This window comes from Schistocerca americana, chromosome 2, assembly GCF_021461395.2.
Source record: "Schistocerca americana isolate TAMUIC-IGC-003095 chromosome 2, iqSchAmer2.1, whole genome shotgun sequence".
NCBI classification, from domain to species: domain Eukaryota; kingdom Metazoa; phylum Arthropoda; class Insecta; order Orthoptera; family Acrididae; genus Schistocerca; species Schistocerca americana.
The window spans coordinates 486570249-486595282 of NC_060120.1; positions in this window are offsets into that span (position 1 = coordinate 486570249).

The following is a 25034-nucleotide window of genomic DNA, read 5'->3' on the forward strand; positions in this document are numbered from 1 at the left end:
CAAGACTCAAACTCGGGACCTCTGCCTTTCAAGGGCAAGGCAAAAGTCCCAAGTTCGAGTCTTGTTTCAGCACACAGTTTTAATCTGCCAGGAAGTTTCATATCAGCATGCACTCTGCTACAGAGTGAAAATTTCATTCTGGAAACATCCCCCAGGCTGTGGCTAAGCCATGTCTCCGCAATATCCTTTCTTCCGGGAGTGTTAGTCTTGGAAGTTTTGCAGGAGAACTTCTGTAAAGTTTGGAAGGTAGGAGACGAGGTGCTGGCAGAAGTAAAGCCATGAGGATGGGTCGTGATTCATTGTTAGGTAGAGCACCTGCCTGAAAATGCAGAGGTCCCAAGTCGGAGTCTTGGTCGGGCACACAATTTTAATCTGGAAGTTTCATGCCAGTAGACACACTGCTGTAGAGTGAAAATTTCATTCTGACCCATCAGTTATATTTGCAAAATACTATTAAGGGTAATATCCCTAATGTGGAAATTGAGACATATTGTAACACCGGAAATGTAAGACTGACTTATTTTGGACTGTTCCAGTCTCACATTTCTCACGGACTGCTAGTGTGGGAACAGTCTTCACATGTAAGTGGCACAGTGGAACTTCAAGTTTATGTTCTCTGATTTTATGTTTTTTGTGATTCTACGCCATAAATTCATAGCTCCTGTGAAAAACCCATAAGATCAATGCTACAAATTCCTCAGATTTTACATTTCTTCCTAGTAAGGTTTACCTCGATTCTGCAGTCTTACTTGATGTATCACTTAACTTTGTCCTGTTTTCTTCCTATTGGCATTAGACGTGACTGCACGAGTTATAAATTTCACAAAAGACAGATGGTTTGCACCGTGGGTGGTGGCTGAGTTAAAGGAATATTTTAAGCCGTTGAGGAGAGGTGAGACTTGAGAAAATAAATACTGACATAATCCATGTTCAGCATTGCCAACACAACTTGCAACAATAAAACTTTATCATACAATTATGATACAACTACCAGTAGGTTGCGGCAACAATGGAAAACAACGTGAAGTGTTACAGGTTGAGCCAATATGTGACAAAGGGGCATAGCCACCACTGTTTCTTGTGCCACTTATAACTCAGTCACGTCTTTTTGCATCTGTTTCTGATGTACTGTTTCCAGTAACAATATCAGTTGTCAACCTTTTAGTTTCAAACACTGAGTCTTGAAGAATATGCTTGGTCAGAATCAAGGAAATGAATAGCCATTTCTGGCTAGTGAGGTCTCATTGGCTGGCAGCTTGTTACATCACCCAGTAGACAGCACAACCACCACACCACACCACACTAATGCAAGTAATAAGCTTACAGAGCTTAGCCGATGAAACATTCAAAATTCCTAAAGTACTGGATTTTAAACAGGCACAGATGTTATAAATCAAATTCGATGTGAAAATTTTATTCTTCTCCTCCAGGGTAGCAATTTTACCAACTCATAACATGAACTAACATAACCAAATTGCAAATCCATAAGCAAACAAGAAAGAAATTTCAAAGTTTTACGTCATATAATAGACTTATTAGGACGAAAAGTGGGTTTTTCCACTAGAAACACTGTAGAGTGTGTAACTGACAAGACTACCTTTTGCTAGTGACGTATGAGGTAATAGAGACATTTCCTAACACATTACTGCCACAAATTGTACCTTAAAACACACAGTTTTGATTGTTTTTTTTTCATGTTATGTTCACCTGAAAAATAGCAAAAATTTATAGCATACATGATGAAATAAACTGAAAACTGTGAAATACAGTGAATACTACCAGATTACAATATATCGGATGTTTGTAGCACTCAGAAGTTTGTTTCCCACCTGCAGCCATTAGCTGTATAGGATGATAACATCATGCTAATGTAGTGGCTTCTAGCATATAGAATGATAAAAAGCAAGCTTATTTGGTAGCTTGTTCCAAAGTACAGCTGATGTGATTGGTGTTTAGCAAATGGAGTGACTGTGGCTTCCAGTTAGGTTTAACTTATATAGTTATACATTGTATGCCCTCCACTACTGTGCATTAATTCTATTTACAGTAGTTCTGCTTGGAGCCTGTCAACAGAATCCAGAAGGTATCATGCATCTACTGACTGCAGCCAATGTAGGCTTCTCAATTTGCTATGTGAGATGCCACAATTAACAGGATGTGTTCAGTGAATAGTTGTGCGATTCCTTGATATCTTTATTGCTGTCCTCAATGGTGTTTAATGTGTTGTGCTCGCAAAGAGATTGTTATAAATGTAATGGATGGATGGGACAGAGAAACATTGAAATTACAGCAGGCTTAACTTTATTTTATATTCATTGGTATAAATAGGTACAACATGTGAAGGAAAAATTATGTGTATGTACTTGCTTTCAAAAAACCTACAGGCAATATGCCAGTGGTCACTGCACTTGTGTCACCAGAGTATGCTGACTGCCATTAGCTGCAGAAGGAAAAAACACTCCCACATTAGATTCTGACACCTTTCATTGTGCTTTCAAAATTTTCAGTTTAATTCATCATGTTCAGCAATTTTTGGTTGTTTTCTGGGTCAGCAGAAAGCAAAGATCTCTCAAAAATGTATTCAGTTTTTTAATTTTTTGAGTTTTTCCTCACTGTTACATATCTGTGATTTTTTAAGAACTGATGAAATTCATTACCCCACATTATTGTTTAAATATTGTATTGTACATTTAATTTCCTTGATTTATAAAGATTTATACAATGTATTGGTGAGGATTATGATTTTTAATCATATATGCCAATTACATATGTTTTTACTCATATTTTGTGGGTTTTAATATTTCCCATTTTTACGTCTGGCTCACATGAAAATTTAAAATAGAGGTTTCACTGTATATTGAAGATACAAGAAAAATCATAAGACAGATTTGTAGAGCTGGGCTAAGAGATCACTGTTGACATCTGTATATAAAACTTAAGGTACTCACATATGTAAATTTCTAAATAGGAGATATTCACCACCACAGTACTAGGAGAAAAGTTAAAATGGACATTCCAAGGCACATACTGGTAAAAGCAGCCCACTGACACATTGTCAGCTCTCCAAAAATCTTTAATAAATTACCACCCTCAGTTTGGTCCATGCCTTGGTAATTATTTCAAAGAAAATTGTGTAGCTAGTTTGCTGAAGATGCATTTAATAACATAACAGAATTTTTTGATGTACAAATTGTGAACATATGTTAAAATTCAAAGTATTGCCAAATGTATGTAATTATGTACATAATTAAGTGTACTGGTAACTATGTGTGACCTTTAATTACCTGTAAGGGATGCATCCTGTTCCATTATATATGTGTTTAGTGATGAGTAAAGATGACATGTCTGATGAAATGCGAAATAAAGGAAGCAGACTCAGAATTTGTGATCCAAACACAAAGAAAGGAAGCCAGACAAGGAACTGTGTTTAAAGGATGATCATGACAACTTGTGTGTAATGTGTGGGAATACTTTGAAATGGAGGCAGAAAATAGGAGACCCCTCTTCCCAGTTTCCAATGTAGTCATGCCGACTGTAGCCACTGTTAAGGGTAGCGAAATGAGTATACTTAAAGTTGGTAAGGAAAATGATGAGAAGGAATGAAGTGAAGCAGGACCATCTTGTCTTTATAAGCTGGGCAAGAACAGAAGTACTCAGAAATGTGTAACAAATCTGGAGCTTTTCACACAAGATATGATCCTGTGTCACAAACACAATTATCATCATAACAGAGACTGGCCCACATTAGATAACGTTCGCACAACATTGTGCAAATCATCTGCAGGGCTTGGTTTTAAATAAAAAGTACTTCAGACCATAAAATGTGTGTGGAATGGGGGCATAACTGCTGGGTGATTCAGATTTTTGCGTGAAGTAAAAGTCATTAATTTTGAGGACGTAACTTGGATCAACAAAATGTGTGTGAGTGATTGTCACACTGTTAACCCTTTAACAGCTCTGGATGTGTTAATGGGTGCACCTTTGTACCTGTCTCTGTGTGCTCTGAACATGTTTACGCGCACCACCAATTTTTCTACCTGGTATTCTGAACATGTCTATGCGTACACACATTCAGAGTACCAGGTAGAAGGACTGGTGGTGTGCATAAACATGTTCAGAGCACACAGGGACAGGTACAAAGGCACGCAGGTTAGCATGTCCAGAGCAGTTAAAGGGTTAAGAAAGGTTGGAATGATGACTAAGAAGAAGGTATGGCACTCCCCACTGGCATGGGTGATAGAATTATACTTTCGCATGCTGGTACCTACAATTGCTTTATTCCTGTCTGTCAGCTACTTTTCAAATGGAGGAAAATGTCAGAGTACTGAGAAAAAATGAATGGTGAAACATTTTAAAAGTGGTTTGAAATTACAAAGTGCAGAAACTCAGTCAGTAGTTATTCTTGACAATGCTCCATATAATTCAGTTTTAAAGGACAAAGCTCTAACATTGCCCTCTCTAAAGGAAGACATTCAGTGGTTACAACATATAGTTAATGTGAATGATACACTGAAAGAAGTAGAATTAGTAGAACTCATGTCGCTTCACAAACCACAATTACTGATGTACATTATCGATTAGGTAGCTTATAAATATGGATGTACCCCCTTATCACTGTTACTTTAATGCATTGAACTTATTCGGACACAAGTTAATGGAAATGTTCCTCATGGAAACAAAAAAAATTACTGTGAGTGAAGTTAAGGAAACAGTTTGAGTCTGGAAAATTTCAGCGAAATGGACTGGAGCGCTGCTGTGATGCTTACGAAGTGAATAATTGAATCTCATATTTTTAAAGGACATAAGTCAACTGACATATACTTGTGAATAATTGGAAAAAAACATTAATTTGTATTGTAACTTTATATGGGTATCTTTATTGGCAATGATGTGTTATATGGCACAATTGTGACTGTCAGACAAGAGATTGTATTTGTAATGTTTCTATTGCTATATTTTGATAATGTAATTGATCATTAAAATTTGGAAATTGTTGTCTTTTTTTTTAAAAAAAATGTGGGGTAGATATTGAAGTCACCCACTCCTTTTTATGTACATAAACATTATCTTAATTGTATACAATACATTTCACAGTAGTAGACTGATGACCTCAGAAGTTAAGTCCCATAGTGCCCAGAGTCATTTCACAATAGTAAACACTGATTATATTGTTTGACAGACTATTCATCCATTGTCTTGGCTGTTGTTCTATACAGGTCACTACACAGTTTCTTCATAGAAAGGTAGGTGTTCATCAAGCATACAACATTTTTCCAGGTCCTTGATTGTATTAGATTTAGCTGGAACCTTTCGTGGTGGATAAGTTAGTTTTCTGGCACAGTCAACAGAACATATTGGATGGATACATGAAAAGTGTGACTAATTAGTCCACTGATATTTGTAGAAGCTTTCTTGTGTTACCAAAAACAAAATATGAAAAAGTACTTGTAGAGAATGTTACCTTCCCTTGTCTTTCATTTCTTTGAATTTCTTTAGAAATTCTGGTCTCCCTCTAGTACGGCTGACACCATGGCTTGAAGTCTGGTATCTCAGTAATATCAGCCTCTGTAATGGGAAATTTACTTGGTTTTGAACATTTTAGAATCACTGCCTCCTCTCACTAGAAATTTTGAATTTTGTTGAATTACCCAGAATTGGTTAGGATGCCAGTAATTGGCTGAAAGAGTGAGTCTTATTCTGAGCTGAGCCACTGTCTGAGAAAAGACAGAGTTTGGCGTATGCTTGTGCTATGCTGTTATGCTGTTGGAAACACTCATTGTATTACAAATAATCGGTAAATATTACTGCCAACCTATAATGCAGTGTATATTTGACTGCATGGATAACAAAGACAGCAGTGTACAACAGTCAAAACAATTGCAGCCCTACTGTAATTCTCTCTAGCAGTATGAAAAGAAAATCTTAAAAATGATATACAGCATTGCCAGAATTGCTATCTATGCTTTATTTTGAATGGGTCATGAGTCATGACTGATATCTCTTCACTTTTGAAAGGGCATGAGTCATTGACTGATGCTCCTGCAAAAATAATTTTATTTTTCAAAATCCTATAGAATTTACATTAAATGTTAGATTAATACCCATTTAATGTTGGTAACAAATGATGGAGGAGTGAAGATATTGATGACAATTGTGATACTGGGGAGAATGAAAGCGATGGTGACTTGGAGGTAGATGGCGAAGAGCAGAAATGTTTTGTTTGTTTCAAGGGAGAAACAGAGTGATAGGTAATGTATGAAGATTTATAACTGTGCAAGTGTCGTGCAAATGCCCAAGGACATAATTAGAGATTTAAGTAATATTAATGATAGTGAAATAGTTAATGAGTTCTATAATTTAACTTCTTGTAAGTGTGTAGATAATAATAATAATAATAATAATAATAATAATAATAATAATCCAGTTGCTGAGTATGACAGTGACAGTAGGTTACCTGATGAAATGGGAAAGGGTGAATTATTTCCTTAAGACTCGTGTCCGAGTAGCGATGCTATTTGTAACGATAAGAACTTCAGAAAAATTATCATCAGTATGTGTCCTGTTTGGTGATATAAGATTAAGTTTATCATTGTCGAACAACTGAAAGGTGTCATACTGCGGGACAGTGTCAAATGGATGAAAGTATTGGACTGTTGACATTATTGGCAATAATAATAATAATAATAATAATAATAATAATGGTAATTATGTTAACGTAATGAAAATATGTTACTTAGATAGTAATGGTAAATATAACAATAAACCTGAAAGTCAAAGTTTCAAGGAAATTGTGGATGATTTTTACATGAAGATATTGGTTCTGAAAAAAGTGTAGAAGTTTTTAGTCCATTTAACAGAGTACAAATTTTTTTCTTGAGGAAGGAGTGCGACCGCAGGTTTTGACCGGAGAGGATACAAACTTTTTATAACAGCACCAAATGGAGAATATGTTTGTACTAGTTTTATTAAATCACATAGAATTTGTCATGACATTAAAATTGGTAGAATAAATTTTGAGGCATTGCATTTCCCTTGTTTTGGAGTCCCATAAGTACTCTCCTCTTGTATTGTTGCCATTGGGTGTTGATTGTCTTTTGTACATAATCAGTAATATAATTTTAAAGCAACCCAAAATTAATGAACTTATCTTTGTGGGCAAAGACCTTACTTTATGAATAAAATAAAATGTAATATCATGTATCTGAACAAGAGACACTCAAATTGCCGATGCCAACTTACGTGTATTTATATTTTACAAGTATTTATATTCTGCAAGGATTTTATAAAAATTTTGATAGTATGTAATCAAATTATTATCACTTGTTATCTTAACAAATGCAACAGTTATTGTTTACCATCACCAATGTGATGAAATAAAAAAAGAAAAAGTAGTGTTTAGTGTGGCTTATGCCTCTTTCCAGACTTTGCAATGTCCTGTTTTTAATTTCTCATGTGTGTTTCTTATTTGCTAATATTTCCAATTTGATTGTCATGCTGTATTTTTTGTGTGTGTCTAGATAATGGTGAATTTTTGTATTTTGAATGACATGTTGATCTTTCAAAGGTTGTGAATGTATTTTGGTTTTATATGTATTTTCATCTTTGAACTCTGCATATAGTTTGAAAAAGCTTGCTCAGAAGTCGCTACTTCCACCCACTGTTAGGAACAACTCAGGTGTATAAACCTGCTTCCTATCTACATATGTATGACTGTTGCTGCCACAAATACTTATGAACTAACATTTTTGTAGCTGATGTATTGTGAGGGAAATTGAAGTACAACATGAGAAATATATATCTACTACAAGAACATAGCTATAAAAGATATTTAGACTGCCAAGTGTTATCAAGGAGAGATCGCCTTTGAAAGTGGCAACAGACACTTATCAAAGAGACAATCACCATAATACTAAGTCAAGAACAATGAGATATGTAATGCTGTACCAAAACTAATGTTGAACTGCTTTATGCTTTTGTAATAGAAAACTTGCTTTTATTTATGCCTGAGAGATCACAAGAGACACTGAAGTATCATATGCTGTAAGTCTTTATTCTTTCTACTGTTTTTGTTGGAAACAATACTTAAGAACTTTGCATTAGATATGTGTATATTTTGTCATGTTTAGTTTCATAGAAAAGTTTATGTATATGCACTTTTAGTGCTATTTGGAATATTTGCTGATTGTAGGAGCATGCAGGCAAGGTGTTGGGACAGGGTAGGGCTGCTAGGTGTAGTCGGGAGATTTGAAAGGGGGGGGGGGGGAGGGAGGGGGAGGGAGAGAAGGGAAGTAGAAAAGGAAAGAAGTAGGAGTGGCCATATTGATGAAACAGAAGTAATTGCTGCCAGGTATTGATCCTGGGTGATTAGGAAGGAATCCTGCAGATGGTCCAGGAACAGATTGGCATAGGATGGTGTCATGCAAATGCCCAATGTCATGCAAATGCCCATTGCTCTACCATGGATTTGTCTGAGTGGAGGCAGGGAAGGGAATAGATGAGTGAAGGGCAGAAAATAGCAAAGGGTGAATCAGAGGGTTTCTGGGAATGTAGGCTATATTACAGGGAGAGTTTGCACCTGCACAGTTCAGAAAAGCTGGTGTTGGTAGGAAGGCTCCAGATGGCACAAGCTGTGAAGCACACATTGAAGTGAACATGTTATGTGGGGCAGCATGTTCAGCAACTGGTTGGCCTAGCTGTCCCTTGGCCACAGTTCGTGGCTATTCATGCGGACAGACAAATTGTTGGTTTTTATGCTCATGTAGGATGCAGCACATGACTGCCACACAGGTAGCCCTGCCTTTTATGGAATAGGTGATGCTTGTGACTGGACTGAAGTTGGTGATGGTGAGAGGATGATGGGGCAGATCTCACATCTAGGTCAGTTATAGGGATACAAGCCCTGAGGAAGGTGTTTGGAGCAGGGGGGGAGTAACAATGAACAAGCGTATTGTGTAGGTTCAGTGGGTGGTGGGGGTGGGGTGAGGAGGATAGTGGGTTGGATATTCCTCATTTCAGTGCACAATGCGATGTAATCGAAACACTGGCAGACAATGTAATTCAGATGCTCCAGTCCTGGCTGGTATTGTGTAAGGAGGGGAGTGCTCCTTTGTGGCCCGACAGTGGGAATGTGGAGGGTGGTAAGTGACTGGTGAGACAACGCATGGGAAATCTGTTTCTGTACAAGGCTGGAAGGGTAATTTCAATCTGTGAAAGTCTCAGTGAGACCCTTTGTATATTTGGAGAGGAATTGCACTTTAATACAGATGTGACAGCCACTGGAGACTATGTTGGTAGGGTATGTTGTATGGAATGGAATTCTTTGTGTGGGATGAGTGGCAGCTGTCAAGGTTAAGGTATTGATCCTGGGTGATTAGGAAGTATTCCTGCAGATGGTCCAGGAACAGATTGGCATAGGATGGTGTCATGCAAATGCCCATTGCTCTACCATGGATTTGTCTGTTGGTAATGCCTTCGAAGTTGAAGTAATTGTTGGTGAGGTTATAGGTAGTCATGGTGACCACGAAGGAGGCTGCATGTTTCGGATCAGTAGGGCTTGAGGAAGATAGTGTTGAATCACTGCAAGGCCATGGGCATTAGGGATGGTAGTGTAGAGGACATCAATTACAAACAAATCTGTGCTGTAGCAATGGACACCCGCATGGCACCATCCAATGCCAATCTGTTCATGGAACATCTAGAGAAATCCTTCTCAACCATCCAGAATCCCAAACCCCTCACCTGGTTCAGATTCACGAAAGATATCTTTGTGATCTGGACTGAGGGCAGGGACACCCAATCTGTATTCCTCCATAACCTCAACACCTTCTTCCCCCTTAGCTTCACCTGGTCCTTCTTAAACCAATAAGTCACCTTCCTCAATGTTACCTCCACCTAAAAGATGGCTACATCAGTACCTCCATCCATAGCCAACCTACCATCCACCAGCAATACCTCCACTTTGCCAGCTGCCACCCATTCCATCCAAGAAGTCCCTTACATACAGCCTAACCACCCAATGGCCGTCGCATCTGTAGTGACGGTGGTGGTGGTGGTGGTGGTGGTCACAGTGATGATGAGGTGATTTTGATGTTGTTGATGATTTTGTTGAAAATGATGTAGAAGTGACAATTGTTAGAGTTGAAAAACTTTATTCTGAATTATGATGTGTCATGTCATTTGTGTGTGTATATATATGGTGTTACAAAAATGTACGGCCAAACTTTCAGGAAACATTCCTCACACACAAAGAAAGAAAATATGTTATGTGGACATGTGTCTGGAAATGCCTACTTTCCATGATAGAACTCATTTTATTACTTCTCTTCAAATCACATTAATCATGGAATGGAAACACACAGCAACAGAACGTACCAGCGTGACTTCAAACACTTTGTTACAGGAAATGTTCAAAATGTCCTCCGTTAGCGAGGATACATGCATCCACCCTCCATCACATGGAATCCCTGATGTGCTGATGCAGCCCTGGAGAATGATGTATTGTATCACAGCCGTCCACAATACGAGCATGAAGAGTCTCTACATTTGGTACCGGCGTTGTGTAGACAAGAGCTTTGAAATGCCCCCATAAATAAAAGTCAAGAGGGTTGAGGTCAGGAGAGCGTGGAGGCCATGGAATTGGTCCGCCTCTACCAATCCATCGGTCACCGAATCTGTTGTTGAGAAGTGCACGAACACTTCGACTGAAATGTACAGGAGCTCAATCATGCAAGGAACCACACGTTGTGTCGTACTTATAAAGGCACGTGCTCTAGCAGCACAGGTAGAGTATCCCATATGAAATCATGATAACGTGCTCCATTGAGCATAGGTGGAAGAACATGGGGCCCAATCAAGACATCACCAACAATGCCTGCCCAAATGTTCACAGAAAATCTGTGTTGATGACATGATTGCACAATTGCATGCGGATTCTCGTCAGCCCACACATTTTGATTGTGAAAATTTACAATTTGATCACGTTGGAATGAAGCTTCATCTGTAAAGAGAACATTTGCACTGAAATGGGGATTGACACATTGTTGGATGAACCATTCGCAGAAGTGTACCCGTCGAGGCCAATCAGCTGCTGATAGTGCCTGCACACACTGTACATGGTACGGAAACAACTGGTTCTCCCATAGCACTCTCCATACAGTAACGTGGTCAACGTTACCTTGTACAGCAGCAACTTCTCTGATGCTGACATTAGGGTTATCGTCAACTGCACCAAGAATTGCCTCAACCATTGCAGGTGTCCTCGTCATTCTAGGTCTTCCCCAGTCGCGAGTCATAGGCTGGAATGTTCCGTGCTCCCTAAGACACCGATCAATTGCTTCGAACGTCTTTCTGTCGGGACACCTTCGTTCTGGAAATCTGTCTCGATACAAACGTACCGCGCCACGGCTATTGCCCCGTGCTAATCCATACATCAAATGAGCATCTGCCAACTTCGCATTTGTAAACATTGCACTGACTGCAAAACCACGTTCGTGATGAACACTAACCTGTTGATGCTACGTACTGATGTGCTTGATGCTAGTACTGTAGAGCAAAGAGTCGCATGTCAACACAAGCACTGAAGTCAACATTACCTACCTTCAATTGGGCCAACTGGCGGTGAATCTAGGAAGTACAGTACATACTGACGAAACTAAAATGAGCTCTAACATGAAAATTAAGCGTTTCCGGACACATGTCCACATAACATCTTTTCTTTATTTGTGTGTGAGGAATGTTTCCTGAAAGCTTGGCCGTACCTTTTTGTAACACACAAAATTAAAGCTTTTGCAACCAATGGTTGCTTCATCAGGAAAGAGGGAAGGAGAGGGAAAGACGAAAGGATGTGGGTTTTAAGGGAGAGGGTAAGGAGTCATTCCAATCCCGGGAGTGGAAAGACTTACCTTAGGGGGAAAAAAGGATAGGCACACACACACACACACACACACACACACACACACACATATATATCCATCCGCACATATACAGACACAAGCAGACATTTGTAAAGGCAAAGAGTTTGGGTAGAGATGTCAGTCGAGGCGGAAGTACAGAGGCAAAGATGTTGAATGACAGGTGAGGTATGAGTGGCGGCAACTTGAAAGTAGCGGAGGTTGAGGCCTGGTGGGTAACAGGAAGAGAGGATATACTGAAGGGCAAGTTCCCATCTCCAGAGTTCTGACAGGTTGGTGTTAGTGGGAAGTATCCAGATAACGCGGACGGTGTAACACTGTGCCAAGATGTGCTGGCCGTGCACCAAGGCATGTTTAGCCACATGGTGATCCTCGTTACCAACAAACACTGTCTGCCTGTGTCCATTCATGCGAATGGACAGTTTGTTACTGGTCATTCCCACATAGAAAGCTTCACAGTGTAGGCAGGTCAGTTGGTAAATCACGTGGGTGCTTTCACACGTGGCTCTGCCTTTGATCGTGTACACCTTCCGGGTTACAGGACTGGAGTAGGTGGTGGTGGGAGGGTGCATGGGACAGGTTTTACACCGGGGGCGGTTACAAGGGTAGGAGCCAGAGGGTAGGGAAGGTGGTTTGGGGATTTCATAGGGATGAACCAAGAGGTTACGAAGGTTAGGTGGACGGCAGAAAGACACTCTTGGTGGAGTGGGGAGGATTTCATGAAGGATGGATCTCATTTCAGGGCAGGATTTTAGGAAGTCATATCCCTGCTGGAGAGCCACATTCAGAGTCTGATCCAGTCCCGGAAAGTATCCTGTCACAAGTCGGGCACTTTTGTGTTTCTTCTGTGGGAGGTTCTGGGTTTGAAGGGATGAGGAAGTGGCTCTGGTTATTTGCTTCTGTACCAGGTCGGGAGGGAAGTTGGGGGATGCGAAAGCTGTTGTCAGGTTGTTGGTGTAATGGTTCAGGGATTCCGGACTGGAGCAGATTCATTTGCCACAAAGACCTAGGCTGTAGGGAAGGGACTGTTTGATGTGGAATGGGTGGCAGCTGTCATAATGGAGGTACTGTTGCTTGTTGGTGGGTTTGATGTGGACGGATGTGTGAAGCTGGCCATTGGACAGATGGAGGTCAACGTCAAGGAAAGTGGCATGGGATTTGGAGTAGGACCAGGTGAATCTGATGCCCTCTATATGTTGAGTAGTGATCTATCATTTTCATAATGTTGTTTTTATAATCCTAATTACATTTTTTAAAACATAGTTTTTGTCTAGAGGAAGGATGTTGTGTTTCAGACCACGTATGCAAGGGAAATTTTGAAAAACTGTGAGCATGTACTGGATTGGTCATAGTTTGAGTTTAGATGCACTTTGTTCAGAGTAAATTTGCAATGTCAGGATGATACGTTGACAATTATATATTGAAGTGATCTACATATTTTGAGGTCTTTGTGAGATGTTGACGTAATACTAATATAAGAGATTATATAATAAGGATCTGTTTTCAGTTATGAGATTGGCAATTTTGATATTGTTGATGATTTTGTTGAAAATGGTGCAGAAGTGATACTTGTTAGAGTTGGGGAACTTTATTCTGCATTGTGATGTGTCATGTCATTTATATTGAAGAATATGTTTGTATCCTGAAATATGTTGAAAATTCATAATTTTCATATTATACATAACATAAGAAAAATGCCGATTACATCATTTTGGAAACAAAAATACGTGCTGGGATAACAGAGATAGTGAAAATAGTTAATTGTGGAAAATATTTGTAATATAATGGTAAATTCTGACTAATAATTTGTACAAGGTGTACAACTTTGCTTTCGCCGTTTTTTCCCAAACATTTGAGGTTTTAATGAAACAAATTAGTTACACATGTATCATTCAAAGTTTTTTCCATTGCTGGCCACTATTTTCTCCCATCTCTTGGACAGTGTGCGATTCCCACATCAAAAAATTTGTTCATCTTTTGAAGCGATCCATGAATCGATCCAATTTGTTACTTCTTCATTAGATCAGAAGTGTTGGTCAGCCAGGCCATGCGCCAGGGATCTAAACAGGTGATAGTCAGAGGGAGCAACGTCTGGAGAATACAGTGGGTGGGATAGGACTTCCCATTTTAACATTTCCAAGTACGTTTTGACGTCTTTTGCAATGTGGGGTCAAGCATTGTCATGCTGCAAAATCACTTTATCGTGCCTCTCGCCGTGTTGTGGCCATTTATCTTTTAATGATCTGCTCAAATGCATTAATTGCATTCAATAATGAGCACCTGTGATTGTTTCACTTGGTTTTAACACCTCATAGTACACAATGCCGAGCTGGTCCCACCAAATGCTGAGCATGCTCTTGGAGCTGTGAATATTCCATTTGGCCGTCGACATGGAAGCATGGCAGGGATATCCCCATGATATTTTGCATTTAGGGCTATCATAATGAACCCATTTTTTGTCCCCAGTCACAATCTGATGCAGAAATCCCTTCTATTTTTGCCTGTGAAGCAACTGTTCACAAACACACTAATACTGTTCAACATCTCTTGGTTTCAGCTGACACGGGACCCAAGTTCCTTCTTTCTGAATCAGGTCCATAGCCTTGAGACGTTTTGAAATGGCTTGCTGTGCCACTCCCTCTAATTGTGCCAATTCTTCTTGAGTTTGACGTAAGTCTTCACTCAGCAATGTCTCCAATCCTGCATCTTCAAAAACATTCTCTCTTCCACCACTATGCCGGTCTACGACGTTAAAATCACCATTCCTGAAGCGTTGAAAGCACTCACAACATGTTTTTCACTAGTAGCATCCTTACTATTCGATGAGACTCAGCCGCTGTTTTCTTCATATTGAAACAAAACAGTAACACCTCCTGAAAATAACAAGAATTAGGCTCCTAAACTGACATTTTCAATCGAGAACAACTTTATGATGCAGATACAAATTGACTATTGTTTGATTGAGGTTATGTTGACCGAGGTCCAAGCTAACTGCCTGACATCTGCGATCTGTTTCTTTCGACTGCTACTTACCGTTTTTGTCACCTATCAGCAAATGGTGGAAGCAATGTTGTACACCCTGTCTTTCCGGAGTGTTGGATGTAACAATTCGTGATTATTTGAAAAAAGTGTGAGGTGCCATTAAAACTGAAGAAAGACATAGAAACTGTTATGGAAACAGAAAAAGGTTATTGGGAACTGTAATTCCTGATGCAATGCTATGTTTTCTAAATTTTGTAAAAAAAATGACTGAAAAATGTTTGTGGAGCATTTTTCTTCTCATAAACACTTTTCATGGAATATAGAAATGGTGTGGTGTTGTCATCAGGGTCTTTGGTCTGAAGACTGGTGTGATGGAGCATTCCACACTGCTTTCTCCTGCGCAAGCCTCTTCATCTCTGAATAACCACTGCAACCTACATTCTTTTGAACCTGCATACTATATTCTTCTCTTGATCTCTCTTTGGAATTTTACCACCACACTTGCCTCCAGCACTAAACCAATGATTCCTCAATGTCTCATAAAGTGTCCTATCAGCCAATGCCTTATTTCAGTCAAGTTATGCTATGGATTTGTTTTCCACAGTTTTATTCAGCACCACCTCATAGTTACACAATCTAGCCATCTAATCTTCAGCAGTCTTCTATAGCACAGCATTTCAAAAGCTTCAATTCTCTTCTTGTCTCAATTGCTCATTGTTCACATTTGACTCTTGTGCAAGGCTATACTCCAGACAAATGTCTTCAGAAAAGACATCCTAACACTTAAATTTATATTTTATGTAAGCAATTTCTCTTCTTCAGAAATGCTTTTCTTGCCATTGCCATTCTACATATTTCCTCTCTGCTTTGGTTACCGTAAGTTATTTTACCACTCAAATCACAAAACTCATCTACTACTTTCACTGTCTCATTTCATAATGTAATTCCCTCAGTATGGTTTGATTTTATTCAACTACATTCCATTACCTTTATTTTGTTTTAGTTAAATTTCATCTTATCCCCTGTTTTCAAGACACTATCCATTCCATTCAACTGCACTTCCATGTCCTTTGCTGTCTCTAAATAATGTCGCTGGCAAACCACAGAGTTATTATTTCTTCTGCCCAAACTTTAATACCCATTCAAAATTTCTCTGTGTGTTCCTTCATAGCGTGTTCAGTCCACAGATTGAATAATATTGGGGAGAGGCTACTGTCATGCCTCACTATCTTCTCAACAGCTACTTCCCTTTCATGCCCTCCACAAAAGTAACCTTTCACACCCTGTATTTTACCCCTGATAACTTAAGAAATTTAAATAGTATATTCCAGTAAACATTACTACAAGCTCTCTCTGAATCTACAGAAGATGTAAGCATAGGTATGCCTTTCCCTAACCTATCTTCTAATGTAAGTCTTAGCCTCAATATTGGGTTGCATGTTCCAGCATTTATGCAGAACCCAAACTGATCCACCCATTTTTCCACTCTTTAGTAAATAATTTGTGTCAGTATTTTGCAACCATGAGTTATTAAAATGATAGTTTGGTAATATTTACACCTGTCAACACCTGGTTTCTTTTGATGTGGAATTCTTACATTCTTCTTGAAGTCTGAGGATATTCCCCCTCTGAGGGAATGTTGTCTGCTCCAGGAACCTTGTGTTGGCTTAGCACTTACAGTGCTCTGTCAAATTCTTCTTGCAGTATCATAGATCCCATTTCATCTTTATCTGCTTCCTCTTACCTTTCGTAATATTGTCTTTCAAGCTCATTTCCCTTGTATAGCCCCTTTATAAATTCCTTCCTCCTTTCATCTTTCCCTTCTTTGCTTAGTACTGATTTCCCATCTGAGCTTTTGGTATTCATAAAGCCACTTCTCTTTTCTCCAAAGACTTCATTAATTTTCCTGTAGACTGTATCTATCTTTCCTCTTGTTATACATGCTTCTCTAGGCTTACATTTGCCCTCTAGCCACTCCTGCTTAGCCATTTGCATATGGTTTTACATGTTTGTACTCCATTTCAGTTGCTTCATTTTTATATTCTCGTCCTTTATCAGTCAACTTCAGTATTTCCTACGATATCCAGGGCCTTATCTTTTTTACCTATTTGATACTCTGTTAACTTTATTCCATCTCTCAAAGATACCCATTCTTCTTTGACTGTATTCCTTTCTCTGCTTCAGTCAACTGTTGCTTAACGGTCCCTTTGAAACTCTCAACAATCCTCGGTTCTTTCAACTTATCCAGGTTCCATCTCTGTAATTTCCTACCATTTTGCAATTTCTTCAGCTTTTTATCTACAGTTCATAACCAATAAATTTTGGTCAGAGTCCACATCTGCTTTTGGAAATGTCTTACAGTTTAAAATCTGTTTCCAAAATCTTTGTCTTATCATGATATAATCAATCTGGAACCTTCCATTGCCTTCAGGTCTCTTCCATGTTTACAACCTTCTTCCATGATCCTTAAAGTAAGTGGTAGAGATGATTAATTATGCACTGTTCAAAATTCTATCAGGAAGCTTCCTCAAAAATGGTTCAAATGGCACTGAGCACTATGGGATTTAACTTATGAGGTCATCAGTCCCTTAGAACTACTTAAACCTAACTCACCTAACGACATCACACACATCCATGCCCAAGGCAGGATTCGAACCTGCGACCGTAGCAGTCACACGGTTCCAGACTGTAGCGCCTAGAACTGCTCGGCCACCCCTGCCGGCGAAGCTTCCTCTTTCATTCCTTTCCCCAGTCCATGTACTCTTACTATTTTCTTTCTTTTCCTCTTCCTGCTACTGAATTGTGGTCATCCATCACAATTAAGTTTTCCTCTCCATTAACACTCTGAAAAATTTCTTTGATCTCATCACAGATTCTTTGAATTTGCTCATCATCTGCAGACCTACTTAGCATATAAACTTGTACCACTGTGGTGGGTGCGGGCTTACTGTCTATCTTGGCTATGATAAAGCATTCACTATGCTGCTCATAGTAGCTTATCCACATTCACATTTTATTATTCATTATTAGACCTATTCCTGCATTTATTTGATTTTGTTTTTATAACCCTGTACTCACATGGCCCGAAGTCCTGTCCATCCTACCACCAAACTTCACTCTTTCCCTGTATTTAACTTCAACTCACCCATTTCCTTTTTCAATTTCTAACAGAGCTGATGTTCAATGCTCTGCTCCATAGTATGCCAGTTTTGTTTTACCTAATGACAACAGCCTCTTGATTAGCCCTGCACAAAGATTGGGATGCGGGGCTGTTGTACCTGCAAGAGGATGTCGTCATCATTTAACTATACAGGAGACTTACATGTCCTCAAAAAAGAAAAAAAAAAAGGCAACAGCTGTAGTCTCTCCTTGCCTTTAGCCATTCGCAGTATCTGCACAGCAAGACCATGTTGGCTAGTACTACAATGCTAGATCAGACAACTGCCCAAACAGTTGGCCCTACTACTACTGAAAAGGCTGCCGCTCCTCTTGAAGAACCACATGTTTGTCTGGCCCCTCCAAAGATACTCCTTCATTTGGGTTGAGCTTACGATATGGCTATCTGTATCACTGAGTTGCACAAGTCACCCAACATTGGCAATGTCTGTGGTTCATTCAGCATAACCAATAACAGAAGGTGCCTTGCATTGCTTTGTCTCTAACAAAAGTTGTTCCCCATGGCATGATCTATCATCCGTAAATGTCTTATGCTAATACTTTGAAACACCTTCAAGAACCATTAATTTCAACACTCTTAAGAGTTTTTATGTGACTCATTTGATCAACCATAAAAAAGGGCTCTAGGTTTATAATGACAGTTATATGTTTCATAACAGATTGGAAAGGAATATCACCGTTTTCCTCACAAGAAGTACTTGGTGTTGGACAGTGCTTGCTATTGTTTCAACCTCACTGCATAACTGTTTCAGACCAGTACACAGACCTCTAGTCACCAACAGATAGCAGAGAACGAATCTTCATCTATACTCTGTAAAAATGAAATGTGCATATGGCATTTTTGGCTGGGAACTCCCTTGTTTTGGGGAGAAAATTCATGACTTGCCCAGGAGTTGAACCTGGGGTCCCATGATCGAGAGTTGGTAATGTTAATTACAAGAACGTGAGCTGCTGTCAGTATTCTGCAAACCCCTGTGAACTGAATGGCAGAGGATGGTTGCATTTGTACTAGTTGTAAGGGCTTCTTTCTGTTGCAGTCATTTATGAAGCATGGGAAGAATGTTTTCTTAAATAGCTTTGTGCACCCTTGTAACCTTGTTACAATCTCTATAGGATTGATACATAGTAGTCAACAGTCTATTCCTTTACCTACCACTTAAAGCTGGTTCTTGAAACTTTTTAAGTAGTCTTCTTGGGATGCTTTGCACCTATGAGTTGTTTGTTGTTGTGGTCTTCAGTCCTGAGACTGGTTTGAGGCAGCTCTCCATGCTACTCTATCCTGTGCAAGCTTTTTCATCTCCCAGTACCTACTGCAACCTACATCCTTCTGAATCTGCTTAGTGTATTCATCTCTTGGTCTCCCTCTACGATTTTTACCCTCCACGCTGCCCTCCAATACTAAATTGGTGATCCCTTGATGCCTCAGAACATGTCCTACCAACCGATCCCTTCTTCTGGTCAAGTTGTGCCACAAACTTCTCTTCTCCCCAATCCTATTCAATACTTCCTCATTAGTTATGAGATCTACCCATCTAATCTTCAGCATTCTTCTGTAGCACCACATTTCGAAAGCTTCTATTCTCTTCTTGTCCAAACTATCGTCCATGTTTCACTTCCATACATGGCTACACTCCATATGAATACTTTCAGAAATGACTTCCTGACACTTAAATCAATACTGGATGTTAACAAATTTCTCTTCTTCAGAAACGCTTTCCTTGCCATTGCCAGCCTACATTTTATATCCTCTCTACTTCGACCATCATCAGTTATTTTGCTCCCCAAATAGCAAAACTCCTTTACTACTTTAAGTGCCTCATTTCCTAATCTAATTCCCTCAGCATCACCCGACTTAATTAGACTATATTCCATTATCCTTGTTTTGCTATGAGGGTCACTCCAAAAGAAATGCACACAATTTTTTTAAATCCATCTTTTATTCTACATGCTGGAAAGTTTTACAGTGTGTAGATACATCCTTTAGGAACAATATTTTCATTCCTCCACATAATTTCCATCCCTCTCAACTGCCTTACACCATCTTGGAACCAGCGAGTGTATACCCGCATGGTAAAATTCTGGACAAACCTGTTGGAGCCACTGTTTGACAGCATGCATAAGGGAGTCATCATCTTCATACCTTGTTCCGCAAAGAGAGTCTTTCAGTTTCCCAAAGAGATGATAGTCACATGAAGCCAGGTCAGGACTGTAATGCAGGTGTTTCAGTGTTGTCCATCTGAGTTTTGTAATCGCTTCCATGGTGTTTTGACTGACATGTGGCTGTGAATTGTCATGCAACAGCAAAACGTCCTGCTTTTGCTGAAGTGGTCGAACACGACTCAGTTGAGCTTGAAGTTTCTTCAGTGTCGTCACATATGCATCAGAATTTATGGTGGTTCCACTTGGCATGATGTCCACAAGCAAGAGTCCTTCAGAATCGAAAAACACTGTAGCCATAACTTTTCCAGCAGAAGGTGTGGTTTCGAATTTTTTTCCTTGGGTGAATTTGCATGATGCCACTCCATTGAGTGCCTCTTCGTCTCTGGTGAAAAATGGTGGAGCCATGTTTCATCACCTGTCACAATTCTTCCAAGAAATTCATCTCCACCATTCTCATACTGTTCCAAAAGTTCACTGCATACCGTTTTCCTTGTTTCTTTGTGAACCACTGTCAACACCCTGGGAACCCACCTGGCACAAACCTTCATTAACGCCAACACTTTCAGTATTCTGCAAACACCTCCCTCCCCTATCCCAACGTAACGTGACAACTCGTTCACTGTGATGCGTCTGTCAGCAGTCACCAATTCTTTAACACTCTGCACATTATCTGGAGTGTGTGCAGTACGAGGCCTGCCACTGTGAGGACAATCCTCAATATTGCCGTGCCGTCTTTCATCACGTAACCTGCTTGCCCACTGACTAACTGTACTGCAATTGACAGCAGCATCTCCATACACCTTTCTCAACCTCTTGTGGATGTTTCCCACTGTCTTATTTTCACAGCACAAGAATTATATAACAGCACATTGCTTCTGATGAATGTCAAGTGTAGCAGCCATCTTGAAGGCGGACTGTGACGGTATCACTCACGGGAACAGGTTGAACTAAGTTTGAAAACTTAGGATGAATCTACACACCGTAAAACTTTCACACATGCAGAATGAAAACTGTATTTTTACAAAAATAGTATGCTTTTCTTTTGGAGTGACTCTCGTATCTCAACCATTTACCAGTTTAGGTTTTCCAGCAACTCTGTGACCATGGGTCAGACAAACTTGTGACCATTCATACTCCTCTCCTTAACATATGCTCGATGTCCCCTGTTAGTCCTATTTGGTACAGGTCTCACATACATGAGCAGGAGTGAAGAATGTGTTGGACAAGTGTTTTGTATACTATCTCATTTGTAGACTGGTCGCAATTCCTCACTAAGCTAACTTCCTTTACATATGACAAAGCCTATGTTGTCATCTGTTTGTTGTCACATTCAGGTATTTGCATGAATTGACTGTTTCCACTTGTGACTCACTGATATGCTATATTTTTCATTCTGTGAATTTTACATTGCTGAACATTTACAGCAATTTTCCAATCAGTGCACCACTTTAAAATCTTATCAAGATGTGACTTAATATTTGTATGGCACTTAACAGACAGTACTTCATTGTAGATAACTATCATCTGCAGAAATTTTGAGATTACTATTGACTATTGATATTTGTGCCATGAGGGTCCCAGCCGGACATTTGAATGTTCTGATGGTAGTGTTGAGTGACACTGCAGGACCATATAGAGGGCATGGTCATCCCTGCACTGCTCAAGGTGGACGGACACACACTGTGACTACTAAGTCTTGGTCTGGAGTGGGACGGAGCAGCAACTGACTGGCTGGTGTGCAAGTCATGGGATCTGGATGCAGGGCACCACTTTTACCCGTGGTCAACGTGGGAATGTTAGCTTGTGTAGTGGGACTCTACCAGGACAATTATGTATATCCTGTGCTTTGTGTTGTCACCAGTCATTGTATAGCTATCAACAGAGCTCCTTTTGAGAAATGTTAAACACAGTTAAGTCATTTCAAGTGGTGCAGTGACATATCATTATTTTTTATTTTAACTGTTTTCCAAGACCAGCTGTTAATATTTGGAAGAGAATCTTTATTTTGTGATGGATTACCTCTTGAAGAATGGAATTTCTTAGAATTTCATTATTAATATTAATTTTGATTCAGTATTAGTCATACACACAAATATTTTATAACAAGTTTTGCATCATGAACTTGTTATTCTGTTCAAGAGCTTTTTCTGTGATAACACTTTTATGTTTATTTCTGTTGAAGTGTATCTTATTCGGGAGTTAAGTGGCTGCAAGGTGTATACATTGCAATAGTCTTTAATAAGTATTGTAAACAGAGCATGTAATCAACTCATTCCTACCTCTCTATCACTCCATAACAATACAGGGTGCCCCAATCAAACCTCCATGATTTCAAAGACCGAGGAAAAAAACACATTAGATACAACAATGAAGAATTCACCACATTGTAAAGCATCTCAAAAAATTATTTATTTATTACCAATACACCTCTACATGTGAACCATTTGTAGCATGAAGAATATCGAGTCTATATTCAGTTTCTTGCCAAATTCTTTGTAACATTTCCTCTGTTATTGTTGCAATCGCATTAGTGATATGATGTTGCAACATAGGAATATCATCCACTTTGGTTGCATACACACGGTCCTTCATGAATCTCCACATGAAGATATCAAGTGGCGTAATGTCAGGTGAACATGGTGGCCAGGCAGTGGGTCCTCTGCGTCCGATCCAACAATTGGGAACTTTCCTATCCAGGAACTTGCGAACAGCTGTTGACCAATGTGGTGGAGCTCCGTCTTGTTGAAAAATGATGTTGGGTTGCAAGCCTTGTATCTGAGGGTACACAAACTGCTCCAGCATGTTCAGATACACTGACCCATTCACTGTTTATTTCACAAAGAACAGTCCAACAATCCTTTCGTTCGTTAGCCTGCACCAGACGTTTAGTTTAGGTCTACCATGAACATGTCCCTTCCTGATAGATGAAAGGTTGCCTCATCTGAGAATAAACATCTTTCGAGGAAGCTGGCATCCATATCAATATGCTGCAGCATATCCGTGGCAAATTGTTGTCAGCGTGGTTTGTTGTTCAGCGTGGTTTGTTGTTCAGCATCAGATGTTGCAGAATTTGCACTTTGTAAGCACACATATGAAGATGCTGGTGAGCTACACGCTGCAATGTTGATCGAGGTACATCAAGTTGCCTAGATGCTTGACGAATTGACTAACGTGGGCTTCTGAGAAACGTTTGTCTGATGTCCTCCACTGCCTCTTCTGAAACCCCGTAATGTGCACTGCCAGATTGTTTCAGAACACTTCCTGTTGCCAGAAACTTCCTATACCATTCCTTAATAGTTTTCACATCGGGTGGATCATATTAATACATACAACGATAATTTATTTGCACAGTAATCAGCAATTTTGTTTCTGCAAACCACACTACTGCTTGTGCTGCTGTGGAGTTGCCATTTTCACTTCATGCGACCATGCTGCACTCTGGCGACGATTCTCGGCACTTCTGACATGGGAATATAAATTCTTTGAGATGCTCTACAATGTGGTGTGCTTTTTAATGTTGTATCTAATGTGGTTTTTCTCTGCTGGGTGCTTGAAACCAGGGAGGTTTGAGTGAGACACTTTGTATTATCTGCGAGGTTATTAATATACAACATGAACAGCAAGGGACCCAACACACTTCCCTGGGACATGCCTGAAGTTACTTTTACATTGGTTGATGACTCTACATCCAAGATAATATGCTACATGCCCTCTAGCAAGAAATCCTTATGCCAATTGCAAATTTAATTTGCTTTTGATAATAAGCTTAGGCATTGTGCTGAGTCAAATGCTTTTCAGAATTAAAGAACTACTGCACTCACCTGACTTCCTGGATCCATAGGTTTCAGGATGTCATGTGAGAAGAGTATGAGCTGGATTTCTCATGACCAATGTTTTTGAAATCCATGCTGATTGGCATGGAGCAGGTCTTTCTGTTTGAGGTACCTCGTTATATTTTAGCTCAGAATATGTTCTAAGACTCTACATCAGATGGATGTCAAAGATATTGGATGCCCTTGAAAGGCAAAGGCCTGGAGTTTGAGTCTCGGTCTGGCACACAGTTTTAATCTGCCAGAAAGTTTCACATTGGATGGTAGTTTTGCAGATCACATCTATTACCCTTCTCATTGATGGCTGTGACCTGTGCTTTCTTGTAACCGCTGGGCATAGTTTTTTTGTTTGATGTAGGTTTTCAGACCCTTAAGATTTATTTGGTTTTAACAATTTAAGTTGTTTCTTAATGCCATTGACAGTTATATCTATATTATTCATCTTCGGAGTGGTATGTGAATTTAACAGAGGCAGACTAGAATGAGAATTTAACAGATGCAATGCTCTTGTATTGTCTATTGTAAAGGAACATTTGTAAACAGAGTTCAGCACTTTTCCTTTTGCATTGCCACCCACATTTACAGTTCCTGTATCATCCATGAATGTCTGGACATTAACTTTGGTGCTGCTAACAGCCTTTACACGTGACTGGACTATGGCAGTAATATTGCTTGAGGGTTGAATAACACTTAGGCAGTTTTTTGTTCTACTGATTTTTATTTCTATGAACTAGTTTTTGGCTTATTAGGCCATCTTCAGATAACTACTGGCTATTGTTTACAAGGAGCTTTTGTTCTTATGAACCAAACATTCTGGACTAAGATACAACACACCTGCATATGATCTTTAGTTATGGTATTGTCTTTGGAATTGTCAAACAGGTCTTTTCATGTAGATCCAGTATATTTCCATTGTGAGTGAGCTTCTGAACTATATAATGTAGGTAGTTTTCAGAGAGTGCATTTAGTATTACTT